Source organism: Oryzias latipes, chromosome 12 (genome assembly GCF_053564925.1).
Source record: "Oryzias latipes strain Hd-rR chromosome 12, Olatipes_Hd-rR_3.1".
Lineage (NCBI taxonomy): Eukaryota > Metazoa > Chordata > Actinopteri > Beloniformes > Adrianichthyidae > Oryzias > Oryzias latipes.
In genome coordinates, this window is record NC_136248.1 from 6,401,371 (window position 1) to 6,413,280 (window position 11,910).

At 42.1% G+C, this 11,910-nt stretch overlaps 1 protein-coding gene across 2 annotated transcripts in view; it reads right to left on the minus strand.

Moving 5' to 3' along the window:
• The window catches only part of tln1 (talin 1), a 77,138-nt gene extending 68,635 nt beyond the window's left edge, over positions 1 to 8,503 (minus strand). For both annotated transcript variants that reach the window (XM_078955969.1, XM_011482023.3), the window contains exon 1: positions 8,139 to 8,503. The gene's annotated coding sequence lies outside the window, so the exon portion shown is untranslated. The remainder of the gene's footprint in view (positions 1 to 8,138) is intronic.
• Positions 8,504 to 11,910: the final 3,407 nt, after the last annotated feature.

An 11,910-nucleotide genomic window follows, 5' to 3' on the forward strand; every position in this document is an offset into this window, starting at 1 on the left:
AATGTTTTGATAAACTATGAGGACAAAAGGCTCCTCTTCCCTTTTTAATTGGTAAAAACTTCATGTAGCTGCAGCTTTGATAACCTGTGTGGTTAATTTTTTATTATTGCTCATTTACTGAAATGACTTCTGAATATGGCAGTGAGTTTTTCAGTGTTTCCCCGTCTCCAGGTCAAACATCATAAATGAACACAGAGATGCCGGCAGCACATCAGGTATTCTCTCAGTTCTTCTGCTAATATTTCTTGATAATTTTATGATGTTTTGCAGTGAGCCAACAGTTTCTCTAAAGTAATTTCCCCCCAAACTAAATCTTATTTCGAGCCTTTTCATCTACTTCCCTGCCATGCTGCAACTCTGAGAGGCCAAAATGTCCAACCTCTGACGGTAAACCAATCGAAGGAGAAAAAAAAACACATTTAACACATGAGTCAACGTCCTGCAGCCTCTGATAGTTAAAAACCAGCATTCTAGGTTTCACAGCCTCCTGTTCACAGAACCCTGCATGCACGAAAGCATGAAGCTGTTTGCTTTCACATCCATCCTGTGAGAGTTTGTGGCCTTCTGCAGCCCCTCTGACTCTACCTTGGCACCGCGGTGCAGCCACAACCAAAGGAACCAGCTCAGCAGCAACGGAAGATGCAGAGAACCGTTTGCTTGTGTGCGATATCAGGGCAAAGGTCATGGGAAACTTCCTACTCTTCGAACCCATCCAACTGCTGCGCATTTATGCATTTCTTCCAAACTAACCCAAAAGGAAACTCAAAAGGATTTGTCAGAAAGTTTGTTTGAGGAGCTCCTTCAACCTAAAACACAACCACTTTGATCACACTCACACAGTTTCAGTTTCTTGTTTTTATCTTCTTAGAATCTGCTAATAAAACAACCCTTCCTCTTTCATCAAATGCTCTCTTTAAACCAGCAAATGCTTCCAGAGCACAGCTGGGACCAAACCTGACTGCTGTCTTCAGGGGTCGTTTCAAATCAAAAATTTATGTTATTCTTTTTTTTAATGACCATTTGCTGTATTAAAAATATTCTGAATTTGTTGATTATCAACTCATTTTTAGGAACCAAAACAATATTTTTTTATGAATTATGCTCATTTTTTATGCTCATGTGCAAAACATGAATAATTCACATAAGAAAACTCTATGAAAGCATATGTGTCACATGGTGAATCTGATATAACGTTAAAGTGAAACATAAAAAAGTCCATGTGTTATGCTAAATTGTTATTTCACCCACACACAGAGTCATGAATGTGGAGGTAGTGTCAAAATGGAAAAAGAGGCCCTGAATCTTTAGAATACAGAGGTTCCATGTAAAAAATGTGTGAATCACTTTTGAGACAGTTGGTAAATATGGTTATTTTTTCTGAACACTCTAGTCAATAAATTTACATCTTGAAGTCCCACTTCAGTCATATTTTGATCTATTGTAAAGGCGGTCCCACTGGTCTTTATACTCTGTGAACATTAGTCACTCTTTTTATTTGAACTTTTATATGATTTTGTGTTTTTTTTAATATTCTTTCACTTAAAACTTGTGATTTTAATGCACTTTGGCATGCTGGCTGCTTTCAATTTCATCATGCTACCAGAAGCATAATGACAACAAAGCATTCCATTCCATTTTTGGCTAAATCAAAACAACTGTGTTGTTTTCTCAAACAAACGTTCATCAGAAATTCAAATCTGAATTGTGGGCGGGACTGTTGACGTGGAAGTAAGCCACCGCTGATATCCCATCATCCCTTTGTTTACACTCTCTCCTGCTAGCTTACAGCCACTCACCCCCCAAACCTAACATTAGCAGTGCAACAAAAATGGCAAGCAATATCGGAGCTTTCCAGCTGTACAGTTTTGATCCAGATTCCAGCTCAGACGAGGAAATCAAAGACGTTCATGGATCTATTTGTCTACAAGTGGATGCATCAGGATGGAGCGGAGCAGGGAGCTTGCGGACCCCCCAGCTGTATTGTAAAATCTAGGGGTGTAACGATTCATTTTAACAGCAATTTGATTTATATCATACTTTGTGGTTCTGAATGGTTCATTTTGAACAATCCAATTCCCTGACCTCAAATTGATCATCTTTAGCCAAAAATTCAACCAGTGGGACTCAGGCTGTATTCAGACTGGACACCTTTAGTTTGCTTAAAGTGAACCAGAGTTTCTTTCTCTCGATAATCCAGAACAAATTATCAGTCTGAATACACCCAAATGGACCCTGGTTCAGGACCAAGAACCGCTCTCTGACCCATCTTTCGAAGTGGTCCATTTCCAGAGCAGAACAACTGAACCAAAACAGCCACCGTAGCCGACATAAACAGAATAGAAATGAAGCAACAGATGAACCGCGGACAAATGTAAAACAATGATTGTTGTCTTATCAAACAGACAAAAAGGGTCAAACTGTTTGTTTGGTAGAACATTTATTTTAACACGGCTGAAAACGCTTCTTACACACTGTGTCGTTATACAACACACGCTGCTGTGACGTTACCATAATTGCTACATTGTGGTTCTGTTCCTTAACAGAATTCTCTTTAAAAAATATGCACCACAATATACACCACAATGATGAGACACTGCAACTCACTGAATTGTGGTTGGATTAATTCAGGCTCATTAAAACAACTTTGAACTTGACACACATTGCTTCTTACACGGTTTTTCCCGACAATCTATATGTCATGAACACTTAGCAGTGTACCTTCTTACCTGACGTCTCCTCAGCACTGCAGTTGCTAGCATCCTCTGACTTAAAGCACATATTTATAAACTTTTAACAAGTTAACAGTCCCGATAAGAATTGTAAAGTGCAGCATGTCCCTCTTTCTCTTGTTGTTTTGACCCACCCTCGTAATTTCTGGCAAATGACTGACGAGATCTTTAGTCATGTGGTTTTGTTTACTAGCTTTGATCCGTAACAGAATGGGCCACTCGATGGCAGTCTGAATACAGACCAAACACGGGGTTCAGACTTGAACCTTGTGTAAAGCGGACTCGATCCAGAACAAAGGATTTTTCCAGTCTCAGAGATAACAGTTCTGGTGACGTTTTCCAGACTCCTTGTATTTCTTGCAACATAATCTAGTGTAATATGTGTATAAACAAACAAGTAAACAGGAATTATTCGCAAATCCATCTATGGGTGTGTGTTTGTGGACATTCTACCCTGCGACAGACTGGCGACCTGTCCAGGTTGTCCCCTGCCTTCGCCCACAAGTGGCCGGGATAGGCTCCGGCAGCCCCGTGACCCCGAAAGGGAAAAACGGTCAAGAAAATGAATGAATGAATAATGGCTTCTTGTGTGGAATAGAATGCAAGACCCTCATAGAATAACATAACATTTCCCGCCCCAGCTGTGACGGAACTGTCCAGACGTCTGACACAGTCTGAAGGCATCAGTCTGTGCAGCAGCAGGACCATGTGCCATTATGGCCAAATATGGCTGAGCTTAAATGCTGCACTTCATTCTGTGTGCAAGCCTGGAATGAAAAGCAGGTTTCCTTCACTCAAGTGATGACAAACATCTTAGAAATAACACAGGATTTTGAGAACCACGCTTTAAAAAAAGAAAAAAGAAGTATTAGTCGCTTCATAGAAATGTTTCAAGGTAAAATTGTTACACAAGTCTAAGAAAGACTTCGACACGCATTAAAAGACATGTTGATTCAACAGCTATCCTCACGACAAAGTGTTCAAAAGAAGCTTGTTTACGAGCATCACCACTTGTCAAAAAAGAAGCTGCACAGAGTGACAACCAGAACCTTCTGCTGCAGAACAATCTGCCACATCTAAACCAGGTGACCAAGAATCAAAATCAATATTAATATCAAAAGTAGACGCACTTAGATTCCACTCTGATCATCTTTTAATCTATTTTCAAAGCATTCCCACTGCTCTTTTATTTGTGAATATGCTGTTTACAGACAAAATCAAAAAACCTCTGTCATTTTATAGAAAATCGTTCATGCAGAGCGGCTGTGGTTCATTAGAAATTCAGCTCTAGGATGTGGGTGACCTGTAGGACCAACCTCACCTCCAATACTGAGAGCTTTCTGTTTACACTCTCTCCTGCTAGCTAACAGCCCCTCACACCCCCAACCTAACATTAGCAGTGCAACAAAAATGGTGAGCACTATTGGACCTATCCTGCCGTAAAGTTCTGATCCAGATTCCAGCTCAGACGAGGAAAAGAAAGACGTTCATGGATCTATTTGTCTGCAAGTGGACGCATCAGAATGGAGCAGAGCAGGGAGCCTGTGGCCTGCCCAGTGTATTTTTCTACATCACAAATACGCTCTTCTTTTTTTTACAATAGGCTTTTTTTTATTTTGGTTCTGATTCACCACAATTTGGATTAAGAAATATGCAAAAGTTTAATTTTAATTTCCTTCATTGATATGTCCTCAATTGTTAGAAGAATGCCACAAGGTTTGCTTCCATAAAACTAACTTAAATCTTTTAAGATCAGTTTTGAAGAATTGCAGGTATTTTTTGGACAATTACTAAAAATAGAAAAAAGTATTTTGAGGATTTTCAGTTTGTGTCATAAAAGTCTGTCTTTCATATTTCCACAAAACTAAAGAAAAATGACTGCAGAGCCAAAACTTGTTTAAAAACACTCAGTTTTGCATTACTGGGAATGGAAAATAACTTTGATTTGGCAATTTTTGCTTTTTTTAAATTATTTTTTAATGACTATACGCATAAACATTTTAGTCAAACTGAGCAGACAGCAGAAAAAAAGGAACTCTTGAGACAGAACATTTTGATCCAGACTAGAAAAAAGGGTCCCTGCAACTTTTCGCGACTCCAAGCCCATCAGGACTGACTGCACGGCCCCTTTAGCAGTCAAAGGTTTCAGCATCACGTTTTCTTTCAAAAGTGCTTCAATTCAATGCAAATGTGCCCAAAGCGGAGCACGTCAAGCATGCTGCTCTGCACACCTACACCGTTGCCTGTCACCCTTCTATTTCTGTCATGCCACTATGCTATTTAGGAGCACACACAGCTACGGCGCTAAGCTGTCTTGTTTGCAAAGTGGGTTTTGAGCCGACACCAACAGAGGTCTGCGAACACTGACTTCTCTGAACAAGCACCACCCAGGTGTTACTTCATCACGCTTTCTGTGAAAACGGGGAGTGTGGAGCGTTGACTCATGGGAGCTCCTTCATCCTCCCTCTGCCAGCCCCTCTTCCCTCCAACTGGAGGACGGTGAAATTCCAGTAATTCCTAACATATTCTTTCATGTTTCTGCTCTCCATAATCTTGAACAACTGTTTGTGTTTCAACCAAACAGGATTTCAAAGAACTTTTTTTTTTTTTTAATCACTACTGCTACATTGTATATTTTTGGGGGATTTCTCGTAGACTTTTTAATCATCATTCTTTATTTCATAATGAACCTCAAAAGTGCTCCAAAATTGAGACAAGGTGTTTTGATTGACAGGTAAAAGTCACCCCTATGGTCTCAATGGTCATGTTGCAACAGCTGACAGGATCAATGTTCACAAAGGAGGGCCCACTCGCCCAAAAATATTAGTCAAAGCGGCTCAAAACAGACCAATGGTTAAAAGTTCTGCTAAAGTCTCATTAGCTCCACACATATTTGGTTTTCCACATTAAACCCCTCTTCTGGGGAGGAGGGAACCATACAAGACTTGTCTGCGGACATCAACAGCCAGAACTGGAAGTCCTCAACCAAAACCAGAAGTCCCCCCATATTGTTCAGGGGGGGAAAAAATCCCCATTTTAAACTTGAAGCTTGACAGGTTTTTTTTTTAATCTGAACTCTTTTTGGGGGTGGGATTTCGGTTCCAGCCAATGCTGTTAGGCGCCATAAGCAGCCAGGTCCCTATCGAACCATTTGGTGGTTTAACCCCTCAATCCAACCCCTTAATGCTGAGTGTCGGGCAGGGATGCACTGGGTCCCATTTTTAGTCTTCGGAATGACGCCACCACAGATTTGAACTTATGACCTCCCAGTCTTAGGATGAACGTTGCACCACTAGAATCACATAAGGCCCTTTTAACACGCCGTTTCCTTTCTGCCTGTAAGGCGTCTTTTTTTCGCCTTGGTCTGAACTGACCCACTCGGCCTCTGCTCCACTCCAGAGGTGCAACTTGTCTAAGCTGCAAACAGACAATGACCTGTTATAGAAAGTTTTTTTTTTTTATACCAGCAGGTATTGCCCCAATATTTTCTGACTGACTACTTTTCATGGGAAATGTGTTTAATTGCAGGAGAGAATTGAACAGCAAACATCTTTTCACCAAAGTGAGACCAAGAGACCTTCCACACTGCTGGGCCACCTTTCCACAAACAACATCAGATAAAGACAAAAGGTCATGTTTCTCTGGTTAGTGGTCAGTCATTCTCCCCAGGAGGTTATAATTAATACGAGAGCATCTGGTCACACAACACCAGACACCCCTGAACTGTTTTTTAAGACAAAGTTCAATGATTAAGCATACATTTATACTTCCTCTTATCTTCTGAAGCGTTCTTTTTAAAATTATATTTAGATTTAAAGATCTTTGAGGAGGAGGAGTTAAAACCCTGAGAATGATCTTTTCCGGCTCACACCAAAAGGTTCCCAGAAATGATGCGTGCATAGAAAAAAAAGCCATTATAAACCATTGTTTGGTCCCATCATTGATTTATTCTATACGTTAAAGTCCCACTCGATCATCTTTTAATCTAGTGTAAAGTGTTCCCAGTGGTCTTTTAATTATGATTATGCCGTTTTTTAGCCACATTTTTAGGACATAGTTTCTGCAGAGCAGCAGACGTTCATCAGTACTTCCCCAGGTGGGACCCCTGGCACAGAGCAACCCCGATCCCCCTACCCGTCACCCACAACTGAGAGCTCTCTGCTTGCACACTCTCCCACCATTACATCCCCAACCCAACATTACCGGCGCAACAAAAATGACAAGCAAGGTTGTAGCTATGGATCCAGTCGTACAGTTTTAGAACCAGATTACAGAGGAGGAAAACCAAGACGTACATGCATCCATGGATGCATTAGAATGAAGAGCAGGGAGTTCATGCCGATTTCTCGAACAGTAGCCCCCAAAAACATTGACTAAAACAAAGTGATTCTGTGAAAAAATTGATATCCTTGTGAAAATATAATATATAATATTTCTCTCATGTTCTTGTTCATGTCCAGGAATATTTTAGAACATTTTTATATGTGAATCTACATCAGATTTGACTAAATTACTAACTGAAGTGCATACATTCATTTGTTTTGATATACTTCAGGTGCAAACCTGAAGAATTCTTTTTTTCCTATGAACTTTTAAAAACCCTCCAAAAGTTGTTTTTCCTCAAAATGTAAATCACCTGAGGAAATACTGAACGTTTTATTTCAGTCCATCAATGAAGAAAAGATGAGAGTCGAAATCTAAAGTGAAACAAAAGAATGTAATTATTCGTGTTTGTCGCATGTTTTCAATGGTGGTTATTTTGATCTACATCCCCATCTCTCTTTTGTGTTCGCAAGAATTCCTCTTCAGCTCCGTCAAACTGAAATAGACAGTAGTCGCGTCACACTCAGATCTCTCAGCGGTGTTAGTAGTGGGATTCCAGCCGCATCCAAACGGGAATGTCAACGAACGACTACAAAGCAAAGCCGCGCGGCGGCTCGTCCGCGTGCAGGAAGAATGTGCAGCCGGAGGCTACAGGTTGAGAGCGCGGAGGAACACGCCCAGGAGCGGCGCGGTGCGGCCCGCAGGGCCTCCTGATGGGAGCCTGTCCGAAACACGAGCCGCGCGACCCGACGGGCTTTCGTGTAACCTCCAGGGCGCAGCGGCGGACACACTCAGTGGGGCACACTGTGTGCCCCACTGACACGGCGGTTCAGCTGCGTGCGTGCGTGTTAGCGTGTGTGTGTGTGTCTGTGTTGTGAGGGGAGGGGGGGGCAATGTCTATGTGGCGCGTGTAACTTCAAACTCGTTTCCTCTTCGTGTAATCTTAACTGTGCCTCGCGCGCAGCCGTTAGCCGTAAACACGTCACTTCGCTCAGGTTCTTTTGATCGTTCTGGTGACGTCACAGACCCCTGGCCACAAACTCGAAACTTTCGAAGTTGGTAAAATAAAAACTCTGAAGGTCTGACCTGCGCGCGGGAATCCGATTCCGTCGACGGCGGCGCTTCCAGCAGTGGGACCCGCCTCGTCGAACTTTTCTCCACTTTTAATTCCAGAACAAAATCCGTTTTTTAATGACGGAAGAGGCCAAGCGCTGCTTTTCCTTCGCTCCCCTCCCTGTCTGCTAGGAGTTGTGGTGCTGCTCAAACTCCACCCTGACGAGGCGCGAGGGTGGAGTTTGCGCAGCACCCTCTGAGCCCAGCTGCAGCACAGCGATCCGGTCTGTGTGCGTGTAGACCGCGGCGGTACCCGCCCGCAGCTGGACAGCTTCAGGTCATGCCACCGCTGCTGCTTTGGACAGAGCGGGACCGCGCGCGCTCAAATACACGCGGCCTTTAAAACCCCCTCCAGCAGAAATAGGGTGCTTTAACGTGTTCTTGTAGCATTTTTTTCTTGATAGAAAACATATATTAAGAAAACTGACAGTTTTTTTTAATCAAATCATTATGGACAACCACAATGCAGTAGGACTTACAATGACAAGCCACTAGCTCCCTGCGCTGCTCCATTCTGATGCATCCACTGTAGTCAAATAGATCCATGTACAGTACAGACCAAAAGTTTGGACACACTTTCTCATTCAAAGAGTTTTCTTTATTTTCATGACTATGAAAATTGTAGATTCACACTGAAGGCATCAAAACTATGGAACTGGAATTATATACATTCCAAAAAAGTGTGAAACAACTAAAAATATGTCATATTCTAGGTTTTTCGTAGTAGCCACCTTTTGCTGGGATTTTTACTGCTTAGCACACTCTTGGCATTCTCTTGAGCTTCCAGAGGTAGTTAGTCACCTGAAATGTTTTTCACTTCACAGGTGTGCCCTGTCAGGTTTAATAAGTGGGATTTCTTGCCTTATTTATGGGGTTGAGACCATCAGTTGTGTTGTGCAGAAGTCATATAGATAAACACCTGATAGTCCTACTGAATAGACTGTTGTAATTTGTATTATGGCAAGAAAAAAGCAGCTAAGTACAGAAAAAACGAGTGGCCATTATTACTTTAAGAAATGAAGGTCAGTCAGTCTGAAAAATTGGGAAAATTTTGAAAGTCTCCCCAAGTGCATTCACAAAAACCATCAAGCGCTACAAAGAAACTGGCTCACATGCGGACCGCCCCAGGAAAGGCAGACCAAGAGTCACATCTGCTGCTGCGGATAAGTTCATCCGAGTCAGCAGTCTCAGAAATGGCAGGTTAACAGCAGCTCAGATTAGAGAGCAGCTCGATGGCACACAGAGTTCTAGCAGCAGACACATCTCTACAACTGTTACAAGGAGACTGTGTGGATCAGGCCTTCATGGTAGAATATCTGCTAGGAAATCACTGCTAAAGAAAGGCAACAAGCAGAAGAGACTTGTTTGGGCTAAAGAACACAAGGAAAGGACATTAGACCAGTGGAAATCCGTGCTTTGGTCTGATGAGTCCAAATGTGAGTTTTTTGGTTCCAACCACCGTGTCTTTGTGCGACGCAGAAAAGATGAACGGATGGACTCTACATGCCTGGTTCCCACCATGAAGCATGGAGGAAGAGGTGTGATGGTGTGGGGGTGCTTTGCTGGTGACTCTGTTGGGGATTTATTCCAAATTGAAGGCATACTGAACCAGCGTGGCTACCACAGCATGCTATTCCATCTGGTTTGCGTTTAGTTGGACCATTATTTATTTTTCAACAGGAAAATGACCCCAGACACACCTCCAGGCTGTGTAAGGGCTATTTGACCAAGAAGGAGAGTGATGGGGTGCTGCAGATGACCAGGCTCCACAGTCACCAAACCTGGACCCAGTCAAGATGGTTTGGGGTGAGCTGGACCACAGAGTGAAGACAAAAGGGTCACCAATGTTGGAAAACCATTTCAGGTGACTACCTGTTGAAGCTCATCAAGAGAATGCCAACAGTGTGCAAAGCAGTGATCAAAGCAAAAGGTGGCTACTTTAGAGAACCTAGAGTATGACATTTTCAGTTATTTCAGCTGGTACACTGTGGTCATAAAGGGATGGACGTGGTCAGCAACGATACTCAGGTAGGCTGTGGCATTGGACCCATGGTCAACTGGTACTGAGAGGCCCAAAGTGTGCAAAGAAAATATCCCCAACACTATTACACCACCACCAGCCTGAACCATTGATACAAGGCAGGATGGATCTATGGTTTATGTTGTTGATGCCAAATTCTGACCCTAACATTTGAATGTCACAGCAGAAATGGAGACCCATCAGACCAGACAAAGTTTTTATAATCTTCTATTGTCCAGTTTTGGTGAGTCTGTGTGAATTGTAGCCTCAGATTCCTGTTCTTAGCTGACAGGAGTTGCACCCAGTGTGGTCTTCTGCTGCTGTAGTCCATCTGCCTCAAGGTTGGACGTGTTGTGCGTTCAGAGATGCTCTTCTGCAGACCTCGGTTGTAACTAATGGTCATTTGAATTACTGTTGTCTTTGTATCAGCTGGAACCAGTCTGGACATTCTCTTCTGACCATCAACAAGGCATTTCTGTTCACAGAACTGCCGCTCACTGGATATTTTCTCTTTTTTGGACCATTCTCTGTAAACACTAGAGATGGTTGTGGGTGAAAATTCCAGTAGATCAGCAGTTTCTGAAATACTCAGACCGGGCCCGAATGGCACCAACAACCATGCCACATTCAAAGTCACTTCAGTCCTCAAAAATGATGATTATTAGACAGGTGTGAGGTCCACATTCCTACTATTCCATCAGTTTTTTAACCCTTTATGCGACACACCAGCCTGTTTTGCTGACCTATGTAAGGCATTTCCAACTTTTGATTAATATTGCTCAGACTGTAGAGTAGTTACAGGGAAGCAGCCTGCAGTGGAGAGATGTGTACCCTATTAAGACATTCAACTAAAGATTTTTGAATAGATTTAGTGCAATTAAAACGTGTCCATATCCTCCTGACGACCAGCAATGCAAATTTGTCCTCAGACTAGGACATTTCTAAACCAGAATATATCTGCATACTACTGGGGGTTTTCAGGGATACCAAATTTGAAGGGGTGGGGTTCTGGGAATTGTAGTGTAAGAATTGACTGGACAATTAATTTTTCTCTAGTCAGGAAGTTATTCAGAAAAGCAGATTTACATTTGAAAAGGGGACAATTACAATAATGAGCTTTCCTTGGATTGTGCTATCCTTCCATGCCACCAACCACTAATATGGAATCAAACCATTCCTGGACACAGACACACACAATGATGTTCTCAATGTGTCGGTTCATAAAGGTAGATGTTTTTTAATTTGACTAATACAATCATGATAGAGGCTTATTTTGTGATAAAGTTAAACACGTCAATAGGGTGGCTTCCTAGCTGTCTTTCACCAAGCTTTGAAAGCATCAGTTGCTTTGATTTATTTTTAATTTAGTCATTTATTTTACAGGTTAATCTTTCTTAAATCTATTGTAAATGAGTTCCCTGTGGTCTCTTAAGGATGTTTATGCCGTTTTAGTCAAAATAAAAGAAATCTGTTGTTTTCTATAGCATAGTTTCTGCAGAGCGGCGGTAGGAAATTCACATCCGAGTGGCTTAAACTCAATAAAGTTCACTTTTTTTTTTATCCGAGTCACACTGGTAGAAGTTTTGGCCAAAGATGTCCTGGATTGATTTTAGGTCAGTGAATCGGTTTATACTGGACTTTATTTGTCTGCCTCAGAGAGGACTGATGTGAATCCTGGTTTGACATTGGTTGTCATGTCAGTGTTTTATTGAAAACATAATTTTC